General features: G+C 41.5%; 1 protein-coding gene and 1 long non-coding RNA gene across 6 annotated transcripts in view; one reads left to right on the forward strand and one right to left on the reverse strand.

Moving 5' to 3' along the window:
• Window positions 1–666: 666 nt before the first annotated feature.
• On the reverse strand, window positions 667–11541 carry LOC115161321 (uncharacterized). Of its 4 annotated transcripts, none has more exons than XR_003869238.1 (3): window positions 11260–11541; window positions 8447–11073; window positions 667–704 (listed from the first exon to the last, which is right to left on the reverse strand). It is a non-coding gene; the product is annotated as an uncharacterized LOC115161321 (long non-coding RNA). The 4 variants fall into 4 exon arrangements; XR_003869236.1 differs by lacking the exon at window positions 667–704 and having other exon boundaries at window positions 7577–9834; window positions 10919–11073; XR_003869237.1 differs by lacking the exon at window positions 667–704 and having other exon boundaries at window positions 7577–8523; window positions 9739–11073.
• An 8014-nt stretch (window positions 11542–19555) lies between these two features.
• LOC115161324 (PTB domain-containing engulfment adapter protein 1) overlaps window positions 19556–22116 on the forward strand; it is a 177824-nt gene continuing 175263 nt past the window's right edge. Inside the window, exon 1 of one of the 2 annotated variants that reach the window (XM_029712219.1) lies at window positions 19556–19652. The gene's annotated coding sequence lies outside the window, so the exon portion shown is untranslated. The remainder of the gene's footprint in view (window positions 19653–22116) is intronic. The other variant, XM_029712223.1, reaches the window with a different exon arrangement.

The raw sequence follows: 22116 nt of genomic DNA on the forward strand, positions 1-22116 counted from the left end.
TTTTGACAAAGTAGAAATGAAAAAGAATCTCAGAATTTTAGACTGCAGGCTCAATCAGCCAATGACGTCATTGGTTGAGCTCTCCCAACAAAGAAAATTCTAAAACACAGCTATAGTGCATAATTATGTCTGAATCAAATCAAATCAAATCAAATGTATTTATATAGCCCTTCGTGCATCAGCTGATATCTCAAAGTGCTGTACAGAAACCCAGCCAAAAACCCCAAACAGCAAGCAATGCAGGTGTAGAAGCACGGTGGCTATGAAAAACTCCCTAGAAAGGCCAAAACCTAGGAAGAAACCTAGAGAGGAACCAGGCTATGAGGGGTGGCCAGTCCTCTTCTGGCTGTGCCGGGTGGAGATTATAACAGAACATGGCCTAGATGTTCAAATGTTCATAAATGACCAGCATGGTCAAATAATAATAATCACAGTTGTCGAGGGTGCAACAAGTCAGCACCTCAAGAGTAAATGTCAGTTGGCTTTTCATAGCCGATCATTGAGAGTATCTCTACCGCTCCTGCTGTCTCTAGAGAGTTGAAAACAGCAGGTCTGGGACAGGTAGCATATCCGGTGGACAGGTCAGGGTTCCGTAGTCGCAGGCAGAACAGTTGAAACTGGAGCAACAGCACGGCCAGGTGGACTGGGGACAGCAAGGAGTCATCATGTCAGGTAGTCCTGAGGCATGGTCCTAGGGCTCACGTCTCAGAAAGAAAGAAAGAGAGAAAGAGAGAATTAGAGAGAGCATACTTAAATTCACACCGGATAAGACAGGAGAAATACTCCAGATATAACAGACTGACCCTAGCCCCCCGACACATAAACTACTGCAGCATAAATACTGGAGGCTGAGACAGGAGGGGTCAGGAGACACTGTGGCCCCATCCGACGATACCCCCGGACAGGGCCAAACAGGAAGGATATAACCCCACCCACTTTGCCAAAGCACAGACCCCACACCACTAGAGGGATAACTTCAACCACCAACTAACCATCCTAAACATCCTCTCATCACTCATAATGATGTAGGGAGACAGGAAAAACACACCAAATAGGGTCTAGCAGTGAAGTTTCCCATTCATTTGACAATATACATTATGTAATTTCAATAACAGCCTTTGAGTGACATGAAAGTGGAATTTTAAAGGTACTATATTTTAACTTTTAGTAATGAGAATATGGAAATCAATCAGAAGATGAATATCATTGTGGTGTAGAAAGATTGACGGATGGATATCATCATCATCTTCACCATCATCATCACCATCCTCACATCATCATCAGTATCATCACCATCGTCACGTCATCATCATCACCATCATAATTATCCTCATCATCACCGTCATTACCATCATCATCTTCACCATCATCATCATCATTATCACCATCATCACAACCCATCATCTTGCTGCCAGTAAGAAAGGCCAGCTGAGGGCGGCAGGTAGTGTAGCGGTTAGGAGCCTTGGGTCAGTAACCGAAAGGTTGATGTTTCGAGTCTCTGAGCTGACTAGGTGAAAAATCTGTCTGTCTCTAAATGCTCCTGTAAGTCGCTCTGGATAACCACGTCTGCTTAAATGTAAATTATCATCACAACCCATCATCTTGCTGCCCCTTAGAAAGACCATCTCAGGGCTTCAGTGGAGTTTTGGTAGCCAAAGGAGCCTTCCTCCTCCTGAAATCCACAACTTGCTGTTTCATCTTCTTTACATTGAGTTGCTTATTATTCCACCACAAGTGAAAGTTATCCACGAAGTGCCTGGGATCACGGTCGTCACCCTCAGTTATACGCCCTACAATAGAGGAGTCATCTTCTTTTAGCTAAATGTACTCAACTGTTATTTTGCTATGTAGATTTGCACCCCTTGAGGTTCTGTCATCTTTAATTTCCCCTACATGACCTTTCTATGCCCCAGGTGACCTTTGTACGGTTAATGTGGGAGCAGACATTCTCTGTTAGCTTAACCCCCTTCTGTCAGACATCTTCAGAGGCTAACACTAAAATGTGGCTTTTATATTACCAGCCTAATGCTGGAGGGGAAAGTGCCAGAACGTTCTCTGTGAAGGGTGTAATTAATGCCTTTGACAGCATATTTAATCTGGAGCACTTAAAGTGAAGGATAATTCTCAGAGGGTTACACAGGGGAAGGATCCATGGTGGTTTTGACATCACCGGAGCGATCATAACATCGGATGTCCCGATTGATTCTTCTTCTTTAAAACCTGTGCTTTCTTCTACTAAAGACCCACTACTTAACCTATGTCACCTTGCTCAAAAAATGAAAGAACGATAGACACAACTCATTTCACTCTGGTTAATGCAGATAAAAAGATCAACAAAAGAGCCGCAATGATGGGTCATTCGATTAGTCCAGTGGAGTCTTGCACAAAATAACATACTGTATCTGTTCACCACAATGGAACTGATTGGAGCAGTGAAATAAGCTGGACACAATAGCAGCAGAAGAGAACAGCAATTATTAAATGATCTTCTAATCAGAACACTGGTAAAGAAAGACAAAGCACAGCATGCTGAACACTTGGGAGGTCCTACCAACAGCTGGAAAGAGCTAGATAACAAACATGGACGTCTCAGTAGCCAGTGAACAGATTGGTTCAGATTAAGCTCTGCGATATCCCGTTACAGACAGTGTATCATAGAATTAGTCCACTGCAATAACACATCTCTCTTTCAAAAGGAACCTGAAATGTCTGACAATATCTTTTAGAGGGACGGGATCAAGAAATGATCTAGTTCCCAGTTAAAAGATACAAAGCGATTTGATGCAACATTGGGGTTTTTCAACCCAATGGGGCGGCAGCGTAGCCTAGTGGTTAAAGCGTTGGACTAGTAACCGAAAGGTTGCAAGATTGAATCTCTGAGCTGACAAGGTACAAATCTGTTGTTCTGCCCCTGAACAAGGCAGTTAACCCACTGTTCCTAGGCTGTCATTGAAAATAAGAATTTGTTCTTAACTGACTTGCCTAGTAAAATAAAGGTAAACTACAAATGAAACAGGTGGATTCAGAATTTATTGGGGACGTAGTTAGAATGCAAAAGTGAGTAGCATAGGGAATGGTGTTGAACCTCAGGAGCTGTTCAACAGCGGAGTATAGTCTTTTGAAAATAGCAGACTGTACAGCTGGGGCACTTTGAATACTCACTGCATTCTCCTGTCTTCTCTTGCTTCACAGTGATGAGAAACCCTTGCTTTCACCTATCCAAAGCTGTTCGTCTCATTTGTGTTAGGCCAGTGACTACTTCCAACAGAAAAACACGATTCAATAGGTCAAACCTCAGATCCCACTTGGATCATGATCCGGGTTTACTTCTAGGGAGGACCGATGGATGCATGTCAAAATTATTATTAATGCCCCAGTCAATGTCATAGCATTTATCTCAATTGAATAGCGTCTGATTAATCCTTTAAATGATGTATCATGCTTTCCCACATTTGTTATCCCTTCACAAGATTGGCTAAATGTTAAAACAAAAGTGTTCAACTTGGTTATGCTAATCTCTCCGGTCATGGCACATTTGTGCTAGCCGTTCAAATAGGGGCCAAACTGAACTTGAATCTAAGGCGGTAATAATTTTCAGCCCATGCAAGGGTTTGCATTATGGCATTACCTCCTAAGCTAATGAGGTATTCCTTCCTTTGTAATTCAAAAGCAATTCACGGAACGGCGTTTCATCAAAACACATGCATTTGTACAAGCACTGTAAAACATAGACATGAACTCAAATGTAGTTTAAAGCCTTAATCTTGATCTAAGAGCAAGATAATCTGATACAGAGAGAAACCACTTTTTCAGTGGTGCCCAACTCAGTCTGTGAAATATCAGTATCCAGTCTACATCATATTAGTAAGGCAGGGATAAAAAGGATTAAGGTTAGGGTTACGTTTAGGGTTAGGGTTAAGGTCAGGGTTAGGGTGGGTGAGGTAAGGGTTAGTATTAACTTTGGTTAGGTGGAACCACCATCCGAAACCATTGGAAATCTTTTGGCTATGCACTGTCTATTGGAAATCAACGTCATCTGCATCGTTACATTATTGTTGTTTCGGCACACCTAACTGTCACTTGCTCAGACATTTGAATCTAATACAAAATATATAACCATTAAGCATTAAAACAGGATGCCAAGTAAATAATATAATTAGAAAACAATAGATTAATGGTACATGTTAGGGGCCATAAATTCCAGTTTGGTATGCAAATGTAAGAAGTTTCAGTGTGTCAGCATCAGGTAAGGTCTGGCTGGTTGGTATTGATTTCCTTTATCTACACCACTCCCTAGAATGCATTCTTCCCAAGAGAGAGATAAACATGGTCTCTCAACGCTTGTGAATTCTATTCCATATTTATGAGGGCAGGGCCAAGTTCTGTGAGGTGAACCTGTACTTTTGAGAGATGGGCACTGACGGGCACTGACACACTGTTGCTGTCATGGAAATGAACCCTGTACTTTGATGAGAACACCGCAGTCCTACAGTTTCAACATGGAGCTGGACAACATTTTGGAATTACTCGCAATGTCCTATCAGTTCTCATGTCAAATACGTAATATCATCAAAGTTGTTTAATGAAAGGCAATACAATAGAAATATGTGGTCATCAATATGATTTTCAGAACAATAAAAAATGCAGGAGGGGTACAGAGAAGTTTTATGGTTGAGGTACTACTGTAGGTAAACAGTGCAATAATTGAACATTTAAATGGCAAGCCGGAGGGGATTTACATCCAAGAATGTATTGTCTTCTGAATGTCCTACTCTCTGGTATAGAATACAGAATAATTTCCCTGTAATAACTCATTTTGACATTCAAGTGGATGCAGTCGTCTCTGTACGCCACTTATTTTCAAAATCAATTTCCTGCAACATGCACTTCTTTTTTGATACAACATTTAGAATTCATGTAGTATCAGTGGATGCACGTCCACTTCAGCAATAATGTCATACAGTTATTTTTCCAATAACTTTTCACAGGTTTGTGTGACATGAGGGTGTCTAAAAAAATGGTGACCTAAAGCCTTGTTCACACTGCCAGTTTGACGAGACTCAAATATATATATTTTTTAGCATATGCAGTCTGAACATCCAAAAAGCACATGGAATCGGATATTTCTAGCCACATTTTAAACCCCCTTCGTGATTTGTTTGCCCTCAAGTGGTTTTTGGACTGTTATTTAGCATTTCTTGTTGCATGCTAGCTACCTTGTTGACAATTTGACAAGAACGTTGTTGATAACTAGTTTGTTAATTGTTTAAAAACATATGAGAGATTGTGCTAAAAAGCTAAACATCTAGCTAATTAACTGCTGTGGCTAGCCCAAAAAATACTCGTTTTGGATAGCATAATGAGTGTAATCGTTCTTACACTATGATTTTGAAAACTCTAAGGTACTGGGAAACATCCATGGCATGGCATTGTTGTCACTTTAGCTTGCTACATATTTTCTGAGTGATAGGACGCAGGAGCAGCACCACCAATCAGTCTACATTACACCACTGCGCACACATTCGTCGTTACTATGACAACTAGCGTAGCCATATCAGCAAATGACTGCTGTCTGAACACACAGACATTCTCAATTCCCTTACAAAACTATAATAGTTTACCAATACAGACGTAGGATCTTAATTTTAGCCCGTTTTTTACAGTAGTAAAATGATCCTGCAGCAACAGGAAATATGAATTATTATGTGGATTATAGGTTGACAATCAAGTCTGAAATTTCAAATGGGAAATTACAAAGCTGATACCTCAAATACAGTGCACTACAAGTTAAACATTTCCTGCATGAGGGTGATCAAATTAAGATCCTACATCGTGGTAGAAGTCTTTTTTGTTATCAACTGTTCATTAGTTTTGTCTAAATTGAAGCAGACATGAAGCCAAATGAGAACAGTGTTTAACATTATAACGCAGAAACAACAATACGATCTACAAATAAAAAATCTGAACATGATAATATAATATTAGAACTAGCTAATAATTAACATCATTTGCCTTACTGTACAGGTATGAGAGCAACCTAATGTAAAGTGAAATTATATTTTATAATCGTGTACAGTTGAATGTTATTGAGCAGGTTTTAATTAGTGCAGTTCACGCTCTATGGAATCTCTATCTCATACACTCTGTGAGATTATAAAAATCCAAACAGGCTCCTCTCTCTCTCTCTCTCTCAATAATCATGTTAGAGCCAAGCCTCTGCAAGTAGGTCCTTCAGAACAAGCAATACGAGATTGAAGAGTAGCTGATTAAGGCCAGGACAAAGAACATGCATTGCATATTTTCACAAATTGTTTTTTTGAGACTACTGACTACCGCTGCTCGGGATTCCCGAGTGGTGCACCGGTCTATGGCACTGCATCTCAGTGCTAGAGGTGTCACTACAGACATTGGTTCGATTCCTGGCTGTATCAAAACCGGCTGTGATTGGGAGTCCCATAGGGTGGCGCAGAATTGGCCAAGCGTCATCCGGGTTTGGCCGGGGTAGGCCATCATTATAAATAAGAATTTGTTCTTAACTGACTTGCCTGGTTAAAATAAATAAAAAATGTGATGCCAAAAACATATATATATTTTGTATTTTTTTGTCATTATTTAATGTAAAACACTTTAGAAAGAGCTATCTGTAAAGCTGCTATCTGCAGTGAAAGAGCTATCAAAGCTGCTATCTGCAGTGAAAGAGCTATCAAAGCTGCTATCTGCAGTGAGAGAGCTATCAAAGCTGCTATCTGCAGTGAGAGAGCTATCAAAGCTGCTATCTGCAGTGAGAGAGCTATCAAAGCTGCTATCTGCAGTGAAAGAGCTATCTGTAAAGCTGCTATCTGCAGTGAGAGAGCTATCAAAGCTGCTATCTGCAGTGAGAGAGCTATCAAAGCTGCTATCTGCAGTGAAAGAGCTATCTGAAAGCTGCTATCTGCAGTGAGAGAGCTATCAAAGCTGCTATCTGCAGTGAGAGAGCTATCAAAGCTGCTATCTGCAGTGAGAGAGCTATCAAAGCTGCTATCTGCAGTGAAAGAGCTATCAAAGCTGCTATCTGCAGTGAGAGAGCTATCAAAGCTGCTATCTGCAGTGAGAGAGCTATCGAAGCTGCTATCTGCAGTGAGAGAGCTATCAAAGCTGCTATCTGCAGTGAAAGAGCTATCGAAGCTGCTATCTGCAGTGAGAGAGCTATCGAAGCTGCTATCTGCAGTGAGAGAGCTATCGAAGCTGCTATCTGCAGTGAGAGAGCTATCGAAGCTGCTATCTGCAGTGAGAGAGCTATTAAAGCTGCTATCTGCAGTGAGAGAGCTATCAAAGCTGCTATCTGCAGTGAAAGAGCTATCTGAAAGCTGCTATCTGCAGTGAAAGAGCTATCTGAAAGTTGCTATCTGCAGTGAGAGAGCTATCTGGAAAGCTGCCATCTGCAGTGAAAGAGCTATCTGAAAGTTGCTATCTGCAGTGAAAGTGCTATCTGGTAAGCTGCTATCTGCAGTGAAAGAGCTATCTGTAAATCTGCTATCTGCAGTGAATAGAATCCTGACCTTACTAGTTGAACAAAAATACAGAATGGAAATGACACTTTTAGTCTGTAGGATCTCAGGTAGGCTTTTATAGACATTGTTTAAAAGACAGCATTTATTACTCAGCGAGAAACTATTTAGAACAATAAGATTCAATTAACAGTGAGGTAATCAAATGTTTATAAAAACGAACGTCGTTGAACTGCTTCATCATTCCCTGCCTCTAAAGAGGACAACTAATTTCCTATGCACATTAAACGATGCTCGCTTAATGAACAGTTGCTACTGTAAACTGACTGAGAAGGTACAGCCACGCACACAGATAACAAGCATTCTGTATCACTTGATGTGAGAGGACTTGGTGAAGGCTGATTGCCTACCGGCACTGAAAGACCAATTCAGTCAGCCATGTTGGGGCATTCAGTCAGCCATGTTGGGGCATTCAGTCAGCCATGTTTGGGAACAACAAGTCTTCAGCCCACTGTGCTGGACAGTTTAGCTTCCACCGAGTCCAGAATATGTCATTAAGGATAAGGACGGCAAAACTCCCCACTTTGTTTTTTTACTGGGTCATTCCGCTGGGGACACACACGGTTGGACCTCTGCCAGGAGCCATTAAAGAAGCGCTTCACATTCCGGCACATCACTTGGACACGGAGGATTTTGTGATTGTTTTGGTCTCTATCTTTCCCTCCTTGGGTAATGTCCACTTGCATGCTCTGTGACACTCAGGGATATGGTAAGCTTATCCGAGGAGACCATCCGACTCTCCAAAAATGCAGAAAATTGCCCCTGTTGGTCCCTTAAGCAAGGCTGGGAAATTAGATTGCCATGGTGATACACCTCTATCGCTGCCACTGTGGTTCCCACTTAGCAGCTCGCCAAGCCAGAGCAGGTATCAACCAATCCCCAGTAGACAGAAAACTTACCTCAGCAGCCTCCTGATAACCAAATAAAATCGCCTCAGATCTCAGGGCATGCAGGAGGTTAGGGACCGTAGCCTCACCTGTAGAATGAATCAACATCTATGATTTTATACTTTTTAGGGGTTTCTAATGAAGCTTAGCAGCCCCAATTTGTTCCATGTTTAGGAAGTGGTTCTACTGCCGAAGGAATAATACCGTCAGGGAAGTATAATACACAGTAGAAATATATTTAAGCGCACCGCTCATCAGCAGGTTCGCGTTTTTTGTCATGAATCTTGTTCTGGACACAGGTCACTAGTTCGCATAGCCACGAAGTCATAAAATCTGATTTTAAACCTAACCCTAACCTTAACTACACTGCTAACCCTAATGTCTAAACTTAACATTACATTTAGGCCAAAAAGCCAAATTTTTGTTTTAATGAATTCTTACAATATAGCCAGTTTTGACTTTGCAGCTGGCCAATTTAAGGGGAAATCGCTCAGTGCTGTCTCCAGGACAAAACTCATGACAATAAAAGTCAGCCTGGCACCACAGGTATTGTCATCTCATCACATGCAATGGATTCCTGCCGGCTAGAGTGAGGCTATTGCTGAAGGCCATTTTTGTCCACAAACCAACGTGGCTGGCTTTCCAAAGCCTTGACAAGCACTCATTATGTTGTCACTCTGCAGTTAGAGATTAACGTGACCCATACATTTCAGGCAAAGCTGGTCAAATTAACAGCGTTCTCCTGCTACTCCTGAGGTTATTGAGTATGCTGTATTCTACTGTACTCTGTGGAAAGGGTTCTACATTGAACCCAAAAGAGTTCTAACTGGAACCAAAAGTATTCTACCTGGAACCAAAAATGGTTCTTCAAGGGGTTATCCTATGTGGAGAGCTGAAGAACCCTTTTAGATTCTAGATAGCACATTTTGTTTCTGAGCGTAGGGGGAATCAAACAATTCAGATTGTAATGCTGTATTTCTATAGGCTACATGGCTCCACACAATTCATCTGGATATGCTGAGGAATTTTCTATGGAGAGATACGAGATGCACAACTGTAGAGATACCAACCACTGGTGCCAGTTCCCATAATCCTCTTCAAAGTCTCCTATGGTGTCATCAGTATTGTAATGCGGTGTAATATGCCGATACTCTGCTGGTTAACCAGCTTGACACTTTTAATGAATGCTTATCTATTACAAATGTGTCAGACAATGTTTTCATGTTTAAAGAAGCTGTTAAGGCTAAATTGGATGGACAAATCTCTGTTGGCTATCCATTGAATGTGTGTTATGTGTAGCCTACCTCAGGAACTCTGAAGAGGTGTATACGAGGTCCTTTTACATTAAATGGAAGCAGATGCATTCTGCTTTCTCAAGGGAACCAAGGATTCTCAAACCTCTGAATAAAAAAGAGGAGAAAACAATATCGGCGCTTTTTATAGCTGGTAGTCCTAATCTGAAAAATCAACCTTCCTTATCTCTGGGGCGTGATGTTTATCTCCCAGCACAATATCCCTCACGCCCTCTGAGGGGCTGGCAATCTATCCTGAAAGCACTCATATTTTCTCCAGTGTGTCTTCCTGGGTTAAAGAAAATCAATGGCTAAACTAAGTAATGAAATCCATTGGCTATCATGTCTGTGGCACTGCCAGCTGAGCCGTGAATGTGGTGGTGAATTCCGACAGCATCGGTTCTCTCACTATCTCCCAGAAAACAATTTAGCCTCTCATGAGCCGTACGTCAACGTTAAAGACACGGTCTGATGAGATGTTGCAGTGACGCATCATTATTCCTATGACTTTTTCCTGATTTGATTCTGAGATAATTAATTTAAGATGCAGTGTCCTTGACTAATGGTTACAGTTCACCACAGAGGGATATGCTAAGAAGAGGAGGCTTTGAGGCTTGAGTGAATAAATGTCCCCTTTTTTACTTATCTATACTCCTGGAGTGGCCTTTTGGAGAACTGCCCCCTATCTAGTCCCTCCACCCTGCAGAGGGGTTAACCACATTTTGTGTTTAACTGTGTGAAATTATGGAGAGCAATTTTACAGAAAAGCCCAATCGTTTACACATTATGGTCATAGTGGTCTGGTTCACGCTGAATACAGATTTCGGCACAGGAAATGGGAAACACGTTCACATGAGAGGTGAGAGGTCAGAGCAGATGCAATAACTGGTCTGAAGAGTCTGGATGCATCACAGCTGTTAAAGACACACCCTGCCACGTTTTCCACCAGGCTCCCCAGAATAATGGAATGGTGCCCTCCTGTTTTTGAGGCTAGGACCAAATGATAGGGTAGAAATTCCCCCCAAATTAATACATATTACTTGGATCAATAATTAAAAATTAGCTCATGCAAGTACAATTGATTCCCTTCACCTAAGCTTGCCTTTTTACAACTCTTTATAAATCCATTTTTTTCCCCCCAGGCATAGAGAGGTGTGAAATTGTGAACCAATTTGTGAAAAACCTGACCTACAGTATTTTAATGCGATTTCCAATTCCACCATCTGGAGGTGATTTGGTGCTTCCTGCTTGGATGTCACCTGCTGCTGTTAACATGCCCAGGCATCTCTCTCACACTGGGGAAAGACTACACACGGTTCACACACAGCTGGACTTGATTGTATCTATCTGCAATCAAATCAAATCAAAGTTTATTTGTCACGTGAGCCGAATACAACAGGTGTAGACCTTACATTGAAATGCTTACTTACAGGCTCTAACCAACAGTGCAATTTTTAAGTAATATTTGTATATATATATATATATATATATATATATATAAAGAGGTGAGTGAGAGGTGAAGGCTATACTCACCATGATGTTCTGCCGAGTTCCAATACATCAAAAACTGACCGAAACAGCTGTTGGTGTGCTGTTTGGACTAAAAAGTGATCTTGAACGATTGTTCTAACACATCAAAGCATTTTGTTCAGGTTCTGTATATAATACGACACTTGCTTAGATAAATTCCTAAATGTTAATTTGAGAGCAATTTGGCAAATATGACCTTGTTCCTCATTTGCGAATGTCTGTAACCGTGTATCCATTTATTGGCTTTCTTATCTCTCTGAAAGGGAATGGTTGAATAAGGTCAACTGAAGGGGAGGGACTACTCTATTGCAGTAACACAGTTGAAGAGCTGGGGGCAGTTTCCTTGTGTACTTGGATACTATCTTCCGCCTCTCATTACGACATAACTTTATCATATTTTGTCTTTGCTTACTGAGATTTTCTGCCGCCAACCGCAACATTTCAAATGGTTATAATCCTATTTTATATTCATTGGCCCTTTATATTTCTATTATATAATCACTGACCTTTTATGTTCCTATTTTATCATCACTGACCATTTATGTTCCTATTAAATAATCACTGACCCTTTATATTCCTATTATATAATCACTGACCCTTTATATTCCTATTATATAATCACTGACCCTTCATGTCCCATCACTGACCATTTATGTTCCTATTTTATCATCACTGACCCTTTATGTTCCTATTAAATAATCACTGACCCTTTAAGTTCCTATTACATAATCACTGACCCTTTAAGTTCCTATTACATAATCACTGACACTTTAAGTTCCTATTACATAATCACTGACACTTTGTATTTCTATTTTGTAATCACTGACCCTTTATGTTCCTATTCTATAATCACTGGCCCTTTATATTCATATTTTATAATCACTGACCATTTATGTTCCTATTTTATCATCACTGACCCTTTATGCCAAATTATATAATCACTGATGATTTATGGTCCTATTATATAACCACTGACCCTGTATATTCTGATTGTATAATAACCGACCCTTTATGTTCCTTTTATATAATCACTGACCCTTTATGTTCCTATTATAAAATCACTGACCCGTTATATTCTTATTATATAATCACTGACCCGTTACGTTGCTATTATATAATCACTGACCCTTTATGTTGTACAGCAAGTAGGGTCTGTATTCTTATACAGTATTTAGTGCATGCTGTGCTGTGCTCGCATTTACAATCTCTTATCCAAGATCACTGTGCTTAATACTGGACCTTAAATCATTGATTTTTTGCTCCCTAAATCATCTATAAACCCCATGTTTTCTGGGGCAAACATGAAACTGGTGGCCGACTGCTGTGTGGAGACAACGATTTAATACAAGGGGAAGTTAAAACAATGGGTAGCTACCTATTATACTGAAATGTATAATTATCTTTTTGATCTCTTACCTTTTATATCCAGTAGAGTTACATAACGCTGGATAATTCATTATTGACACTGTGGAATAATGTTTACGAATTAAAATCAAGGTATTTGGTGTTTCAGAATTGTTTTATGAGTTTTTTTTGTTTCAAGTTGACTACAACATGATCTGTGTTGACATGATCTGACATGATCTGTGCTGAAAGTTACAGAGCTGTGATCAGTGGATACAGTATTTGTGTATAAATTATCCCGCGAGTCCATGAAAGACCAAGGTCACAGAATCCTATGATGTGGAAAGTAATTTATATACTGTAGTTCAGATATTTCCACTTCTATAGGGGCAGTCATGGTCACTGAGCCTGGATAAATATCTCAACAGTGTATCTGTGTGATAGTCGTTGACAAATCTGACTGGACTCAGGTTAATGTGATCTGTGTGATAGTCATTGAGAGACTGAGCTGGACTACAGTTAGTGTGATCTATGTTATAGACATTGAGAGACTGGACTGGACTACGGTTAATGTGATCTATGTTATAGACATTGAGAGACTGGATTGGACTACGGTTAATGTGATCTATGTTATAATCATTGAGAGACTGGACTGGATTGCTCTGTGCACTTCATAGTGTTTAATGAGCTGTTTTGTCTTTTTTTTTTTAAACTTGCGCTTCATGTGTTGCCAACACAGCCCCACAACTATCATTTAAGGCAAAGTTGTTGAGATGGTGAAAATCCCTTCACATACCTGGGGATAACCATCAACAGCATACACAACACAGCTTTATACCACTGGACTGTTGTGGTCGATAAGCAATGAGATAGCAACACACTGTTCCCCATGCACTGTGCTGCATTGCATTAAAACATAAAATAGATCTAACAGCTGCTGTTTTTCTGAATAATCAACTCAGTGTTTCTGTGCAGTAGTCTATCTCCACATGCTCTCGTCTTCCAAAAATAACAAACTACGAAATGATTACGCCCAGAGATAGAGAACATTTTACAATCTAGCTGCACATGCAGAACAACGAAAAGCCACTTTTGTAGCCTCTGTCCGGATTATCTACTGCACTGGAGTTTAGTCAATGTCTTCTCAGGTTGCAGGTATTGGTGCCTGACTGTAAGAAATATCCTCTATTCAGCTAAATCACACAGAACAGTAATACACAGACTCACTTTACCCTACAACTGTGGGTTTTTGCTATTCATGACGCAAACTTTAGTCTTTCTGGGATTTACTGTGGATTTCAACTGTATCATTGAGTCTTCAGTGCTGCTATGTGTTGAAAATCATTTATAGTATTATTGCTCACAAATGTATCACATTGAATACATACTGTATATATTACAGTACATGTACTGTAATTCCCTAAATGTGTCTGTTTCAATTGTACCTCATCGTGAATTTATCTTAAATTATAAACTGGGTGCTTCGAGCCCTGAATGCTGATTGGCTGACAGCCGTGGTATATCAGACCATATACCACGGGTATGACAAAACATGTATTTTTACTGCGCTAAATACATTGGTTACCTGTTTATAATAGCAATAGCAAGGCACCTATGTTTTTTTTTATGTATGGCGAATATAAAACAGGATGAAAGAAACCGCACACTGCTCTTGATAGTATCACTGGTATTTAATAAGCTTACGTATCGGCCCAACGGCCTTCGTCAGAGCTCTGACGAAGGCCGTTGCTTTAATTGTTGCCATGCACCTGCAACAAGACTGCTCAGATGTGCGAGTGCCTTTTGAATCATGTATGGCGAATATACCATGGCTAAGGGCTGTGTCCAGCCACTCCGCGTTGCATTGCTTATCTTAAAAAAAGTAAAACATTGTGAAGTATAACTTCAAACCATACAGCTCTAATTATATCTTCTATGATCCCATCATTGCAAATGTTCAGATTTCAGATTGTGACAAAGCTCGCTCCATATTCATGCATCTCTGTCTATGCAGTGAAGTTAGTCTGTTCGGTGCAAACCATAATCTGTATTAGAAAGGGAGGCAGTTAGTTTAGTGGTTAAGAGCATTGGGCCAGTAACCAAAAGATCGCTGGTATGAATCCCCGTGCCCACTCGGTGAAAAATCTATTGATGTGCCCTTGAGCAAGGCACTTAACTCTAATTGCTCTGGATAAGAGGGTCTGATAAATGCACTTGACATTTTAGTCCATCATAGATTGGCCTAGAATACTGTGCTTTTTGTTGGGTGGATTATCACATTGTGTGATGGGAAATGCACGCATTTTAAGTTATTGTAGAGAAGGAGAAAAGTAATTACTCTGTCTGCAAGGCTCCAATAACAGAAGGGAAAATGGGTATCTTCGTTAGAGAGAGACAATTCCATTTACGGAGTGGCCACTAGCCTACCTCCTTTCAGCTGCTGCTCAGTGCTCAGTCACTCCGTAACTCCACTGCCACTTGTACACAAAACAGTTAGAACAAACTTAGTTATTTGTCTGTTGTAACCGTAGGCTATTACAAACATAAGCACGACACAAACAGTTTTCATGTTATTTTTCAGGAGGGCAGTTACATGCAGATATTAAAGCAAGCCTTACATTTACAAGGCTTGGTGTTTAAAGTAGCTGGAACAAAGCGGCAGAGCCTTGACTGAAAGGCAGCTTCCTCAATCTCTGATGTTTATCAGTTCTTTGAGAGTGCAGTTTTATTTATTTAGTTCCTATTTATTTTTATACTATCATTTAGGATCATCCCAGATTCTTACAAACTTTTTGAGAAATAAACCAAATCTTTTGACAACAACACAGTGTGTGAGACTAGCTATACCACCCTGCAACCCCCTGCTGGCTCTCATATGAAGCTAAGTAGGTCTACACTCTGTTGATACCTGGATGGGAGACCAGATTCTGCTGTAAGTGGAAGTGGTGTTGGAGGGCCAGTAGAAGGTAGTCATTAGTGGTGTTGGAGGGCCAGTAGAAGGTACTCATCAGTGGCGTTGGAGGGCCAGTAGAAGGTACTCATCAGGGGTGTTGGAGGGCCAGTAGAAGGTACTCATCAGGGGTGTTGGAGGGCCAGTAGAAGGTACTCATCAGGGGTGTTGGAGGGCCAGTAGAAGGTACTCATCAGGGGTGTTGGAGGGCCAGTAGAAGGTACTCATCAGGGGTGTTGGAGGGCCAGTAGAAGGTACTCATCAGGGGTGTTGGAGGGCCAGTAGAAGGTACTCATCAGGGGTGTTGGAGGGCCAGTAGAAGGTACTCATCAGGGGTGTTGGAGGGCCAGTAGAAGGTACTCATCAGGGGTGTTGGAGGGCCAGTAGAAGGTACTCATCAGGGGTGTTGGAGGGCCAGTAGAAGGTACTCATCAGTGGCGTTGGAGGGCCAGTAGAAGGTACTCATCAGGGGTGTTGGAGGGCCAGTAGAAGGTACTCATCAGGGGTGTTGGAGGGCCAGTAAAAGGTACTCATTAGTGGTGTTGGAGGGCCAGTAAAAGGTACTCATCAGGGGTGTTGGAGGGCCAGTAGAAGGTACTCATTAGTGGTGTTGGAGGGCCAGTAAAAGGTACTCATCAGGGGTGTTGGAGGGCCAGTAGAAGGTACTCACCAGGGGTGTTGGAGGGCCAGTAGAAGGTACTCATTAGTGGTGTTGGAGGGCCAGTAAAAGGTACTCATCAGGGGTGTTGGAGGGCCAGTAGAAGGTACTCATCAGGGGTGTTGGAGAGCCAGTAGACAGTACTCATCAGGGGTGTTGGAGGGCCAGTAGAAGGTACTCATCAGGGGTGTTGGAGGGCCAGTAGACAGTACTCATCCCTATAACTAAGGATCAGATCCGGATACATCAATGTATGCCATCATTGTGAATTTACACACAGGTCTTGACTCATGGTCATTAACAATCCCATGGCACTTGTTGCAAAAGAAGGGCTGTAAACCGGTGTCATGGATTAACATTTCCAACCTAGCAGCCCATAATACTATAGCTACCTCAGTTCCCAATTGGATCATTCAATCCCTCATATCTTATTCTTCCCCAAGTCATTGCTGCATATTTCAATGTGTTCTTTGAACTTGGTATACTACTGAGGGTTAACTAAAGTACTGACTTACTGAAAGAAAACTTAAATACAATATATAATATATGTTCTATACAATTTCCTTAGCATTTCATAATTTCAATTAAAAACTGGAGTAGCCATTTAGTAAAGTATACAATATTAACCTGAGCAAAACCAAGTTTAATATAGGATGCATTTCAAAGGGACAATCCTTAGTGCATCCATGTTGGATTCATATGAATTACATTTACGTCATTTAGCAGACGCTCTTATCCAGAGCGACTTACAAATTGGTGCAATCACCTTATGATATCCAGTGGAACAACCACTTTACAATAGTACATCTATATATTTTTTTGGGGGGGGGAGGTGGGGTGGGGGGTTAGAAGGATTACTTTATCCTATCCCAGGTATTCCTTAAATAGGTGGGGTTTCAGGTGTCTCCGGAAGGTGGTGATTGACTCTGCTGTCCTGGCACCGTGAGGGAGCTTGTTCCACCATTGGGGTGCCAGAGCAGCGAACAGTTTTGACTGGGCTGAGCGGGAACTGTGCTTCTGCAGATGTAGGGAGGCGAGCAGGCCAGAGGTGGATGAACGCAGTGCCCTTGTTTGGGTCTAGGGACTGATCAGAGCCTGAAGGTACGGAGGTGCCGTTCCCCTCACAGCTCCGTAGGCAAGCACCATGGTCTTGTAGCAAATGCGAGCTTCAACTGGAAGCCAGTGGAGTGTGCGGAGGAGCGGGGTGGCGTGAGAGAACTTGGGAAGGTTGAACACCAGACAGGCTGCGGCGTTCTGGATGAGTTGTAGGGGTTTGATGGCACAGGCAGGGAGCCCCGCCAACAGCGAGTTGCAGTAATCTAGACGGGAGATGACAAGTGCCTGGATTAGGACCTGCGCCGCTTCCTGTGTAAGGCAGGGTCGTACTCTGCGAATGTTGTAGAGCATGAACCTACAGGATTGGGTCACCACCTTGATGTTAGCAGAGAACGACAGGGTGTTGTCCAGGGTCACGCCAAGGCTCTTAGCACTCTGGGAGGAGGACACAATGAAGTTGTCAACCGTGATGGCGAGATCATGGAACGGGCAGTCCTTCCCCGGGAGGAAGAGCAGCTCCGTCTTGCCGAGGTTCAGCTTGAGGTGGTGATCCGTCATCCACACTGATATCTCTGCCAGACATGCAGAGATGTGATTCGCCACCTGGTTATCAGAAGGGGGAAAGGAGAAGATTAATTGTGTGTCGTCTGCGTAGCAATGATAGGAGAGACCATGTGAGGATATGACAGAGCCAAGTGACTTGGTGTATAGCGAGAATAGGAGAGGGCCTAGAACTGAGCCCTGGGGGACACCAGTGGTGAGAGCACGAGGTGCGGAGACGGATTCTCGCCACGCCACCTGGTAGGAGCGACCTGTCAGGTAGGACGCAATCCAAGAGTGAGCCACGCCGGAGATGCCCAACTCAGAGAGGGTGGAGAGGAGGATCTGATGGTTCACAGTATCAAAGGCAGCAGATAGGTCTAGAAGGATGAGAGCAGAGGAGAGAGAGTTAGCTTTAGCTTTAGCCTTAGCTTTTGCAGTGTGGAGAGCCTCCGTGACACAGATAAGATAAGGATATGTACTCATTTATTTGTGAAGAATATAACTTATAAATGCCTAATGAACTTAGTTCAGGTGTCGTACCCCATCAGAACCCAAAATACGAGCTTGCATAGACTCAAAATGTGCTTAAAACCATAATTTTGATATCTTGGATGGTCAGACCTTGCATCAATAGCTCTGTCTATGAATTTAAGAGCGGTTACATTTCTCCAGGCCCATCTCTCAGCTTTTTACCAAAACAAAGGTGGGGTAGCCTTTGTTATTGTTTCAACTGCGGATTGCCCCTTTAAACCAATCTAAAGGTGGAATTGAATCAGGCTATGTCATCAACGTCCAATGAATCACTGACAAACAAAACTGTATGTATCACAACAAGCTAACCAGTTTGTAGCAGTCAGAGTTAGGTGTATTTTAGTATTAAAAAACTCATTCACCATAAGGTTACCTTCCACCTTTTTCACTCAGAAAACCCAACAGGGAACAGGCCCCTGCTCTCAGCATCTGTGGCAAAGGATGTTCTAAATCTGAAACTCATATCAAAATGTAAGCAATTTCCATGCTGATGGACTTTCATATCAGCCTCAGTCAGAGAAGCCTCACCTGAACATTTCTGCCATCAATATTTCAGAGACATTTTGTGCGAGTCTTCTTTTGACTGCTGGTGTGATGAGCTGTGATGGTGATGGATATGGTGGAGCTGTGCTCTTCTGCACTCGTAATGCAGGGCCTCATTTCACGAAACAGAAAAAATGGCCAGATGCACGCTTTCTGTGAGTACTCTTGTTGAAATGCAATTTTCAACTATAATGGAATCTGAATGAATGTGTTAACAACAATAGGAGATAATAGAGTGTAATATCCAGAATACAAAAAGTAGAAAGAGAGAACAATGAGTGTTTCAGGGACCTATGGCCTTACTTTTTAATAATTAAATGGCCGTCCTCAGAGAGGACATGATAGAGACCTTAGAGTAGAGGTGAGGCAAGTTTTAGTTGAACTATTCTTAGGTCTATGAGTTCAGAGATCTGGTTGGAAATCTACATTGACTAATTCAAACAGAGACTCTACCAATTATAATGAGTTAATTGTACGTGGAAATGTTTTATTTATTTTTTTGCACGTTTTCTAGCTGCAAAAATCCCCCTGAAAGGTGGCACTTGATGTCCAGATGTATGTCAATTTGTTACCACCCCATGATCTGTCGCTTTAAATGTGCAGCTCGCTGGCACTTCCAGTAGATCAGCAACGTTAACCCGAGTACGTTGACGTCACTAAACTTTGCCACTATATGTGGGTTGAGATGAGATGAGGGCATGAGAGGGTGGGTTGATGTGGTTTCGCCGAGGACCATCTTTCAGGACAGCATGTTAACTGTCGTGTTGTAATGTAAGTCAATTCATCTTTTTTAATACGTTTTTGGAATGGGATTAGCCTACACAATTTTTTCAATAGTTTTGTGTTTGAATGTTGATCGAGTCGCATGTTTGTGTAGCCTTTTTGTTGTTTTCTGTACAAAACACGTCCGCGCAGTGTAGAATAATAATGAACTTCTTCCAAGTGCAAAATATGTCGAACTTTATACATTTGCAATCTATTTATTTGTTGTGCGCATAGGTCCATTCTATTTTCACATCTCAATTTTACTCCGTGATGTTGAAAATAAACTTTGTAGCGCGCACTCGGACAGACAGGTTCATTTGCTCCAGCGTGGATGCGAGAGTCAAGTGGCACTTTAAGTTTTACTCTTGGTAGACATAACGACAGAAGGCAATACTGTATTGAGTGCAATGCTACATATTTGCAATTCGTCTATTGGAATCATGTGCCACAACTGCATGCATAAATCAAGCCACCTAGACACCGTATTTCAGTGCACGCGGAAGGTACATTTTCATTATTGCCGTTTATAAAGACCAGATATAATATAACGGTAGTATTACCAGTTGTAACGGTGGTGTTACATTGTCATTTCACTTGGTAAGCCATACTGCTTAAAAACAGTTGCTTATCGATTTTTTTGACTTTCAGAGAATATGTAATTGCCATACAAATTATACATTTCATTTCACAGCTGATGAAAAAAAAAATATATATACTACTGCTGTTACTAGCCTACTACTAGGACCTATTTCAATATTGGTGATGTTGTATGTTCATATCAGACATTTGTGTCTGCAGTTGTCCCATAATCATTGTCACTGAACAAGCTCTATTTTTCACACTTTCACCATGGTACCTTCAGTAGCTTCATACTGGTCATTACATTGCACTATTTCATCCATGGGGGCAGTCTTTTGCATTTTGCCAAAGATGTGGATATATTTTCTATTTATTTAAGTCAGTTAAGAACAAATTCTTATTTACAAAGACAGCCTACTGAGGAACACTGCTTTGTTCAGAGGCAGAATGACAGATTTTTACCTTGTCAGCTTGGGATTCAATCCAGCACCCTTTCAGTTACTGGCCCAACGCTCTAACCACTAGGCTACCTGCCACCCCAATTTATTGGGGCAGTGTAGAGATACCGCAGGCACTGTAGTTTTTACCCTGGGGCAAAAGATGAGCTCCGATTGGAAAGGACATGCAGTCCACATTTACCTCTCAGAGAAAACAGTTTTTTGCTCTCAGTGCCAAAATGAACTCTGTCCACTAGAGGACATGTGGCATGTCTTTTTGTGGTCATATTTCACATGGTTAATGTACTGTATGATGTCGTCTGTGTCTTTTTCACCAATTATGTCTCATACACCATTTCTATTGATGTATGTTTTGATCTCTGAAGTAGTATTGTAGTGTCTGTGGTAGTTTGATGAATTGTATAGCTATTACTGCACTGTTGAAGCTAGAAACATAAGCATTTCGCTGCACCTGCAAATCTGTGTAAGCAACCAACAAACTTTGATTGGATTGATTGACTGTTTTATTAGAAACATGTCCACCTCCCAAACATTGTCTGCTACACAGTGACCATTACCTGAGAAACAAGGATATATAGCCTAATGTATCTTGGCAAACAATGTTTCCGTTGTGAGCAACTGAAACCTGTCTTGATGCCATATGCAATGCCTTTAGGCTCTTACACAATGAATTCTACCCCTTTTGCAAATCATTGTGAATGAGCCTAAAGGCCCAGGATAAAGCAGAGAGCCAACTAATCTTTTTTTCAATTTTCACTGGGCCTCCATGACCGCGAGAGAAGTAGAAGCGGTCATGGAACTCTGGGTAGGATTGGAGCGCATAGTTAAATTAAGGTCATAATATAAGCGAGGCGACAAAAAACAACAACATGTTATTCAGCTGAAACCCCTGAACTGGCATGTAGGCAAAGGCTACAATGTGTCGTCACAGTTTTGCTGGGTTTAGGAACGTTCCGCTAAACTATATCGTACGTAGTCATTTGGAGTTCTGTGAAGGATGCATTTGAAACAAGTCAAGCACCGTCAGATGTGTGTTGTTGTGTCTGTGTATCGGGCGTCATATATAGGACACCAAGGCGCAGCGTGTTGAGTGCTCATCGTTATATTTTAATGAAAACGAACACGACAAAATGACAGCCAACAGTTCCGTCAGGTTATCCAAACTAAATAGAAAGCAACTACCCACCAAAACCAAGGGGAAAAAAGGCGGCCTTGTTATGGCTTCCAATCAGAGATAGCGATAGACAGCTGCCTCTGATTGGAAACCATACCCGGCCAAAACATAGAAATACCAACATAGAATGCCCACCCCCTATCACACCCTGACCTACCTAAACAGAGAAAAACCAGCTCTCTTAGGTCAGAGCGTGACAGTCTGCAATGGCACTTGTTTGAAGTGCAGCAGACTAGAGGGAGGATCCACAGTAATTTAG

This window comes from Salmo trutta, chromosome 24 (assembly GCF_901001165.1).
Source record: "Salmo trutta chromosome 24, fSalTru1.1, whole genome shotgun sequence".
Taxonomy (NCBI): Eukaryota; Metazoa; Chordata; class Actinopteri; order Salmoniformes; family Salmonidae; genus Salmo; species Salmo trutta.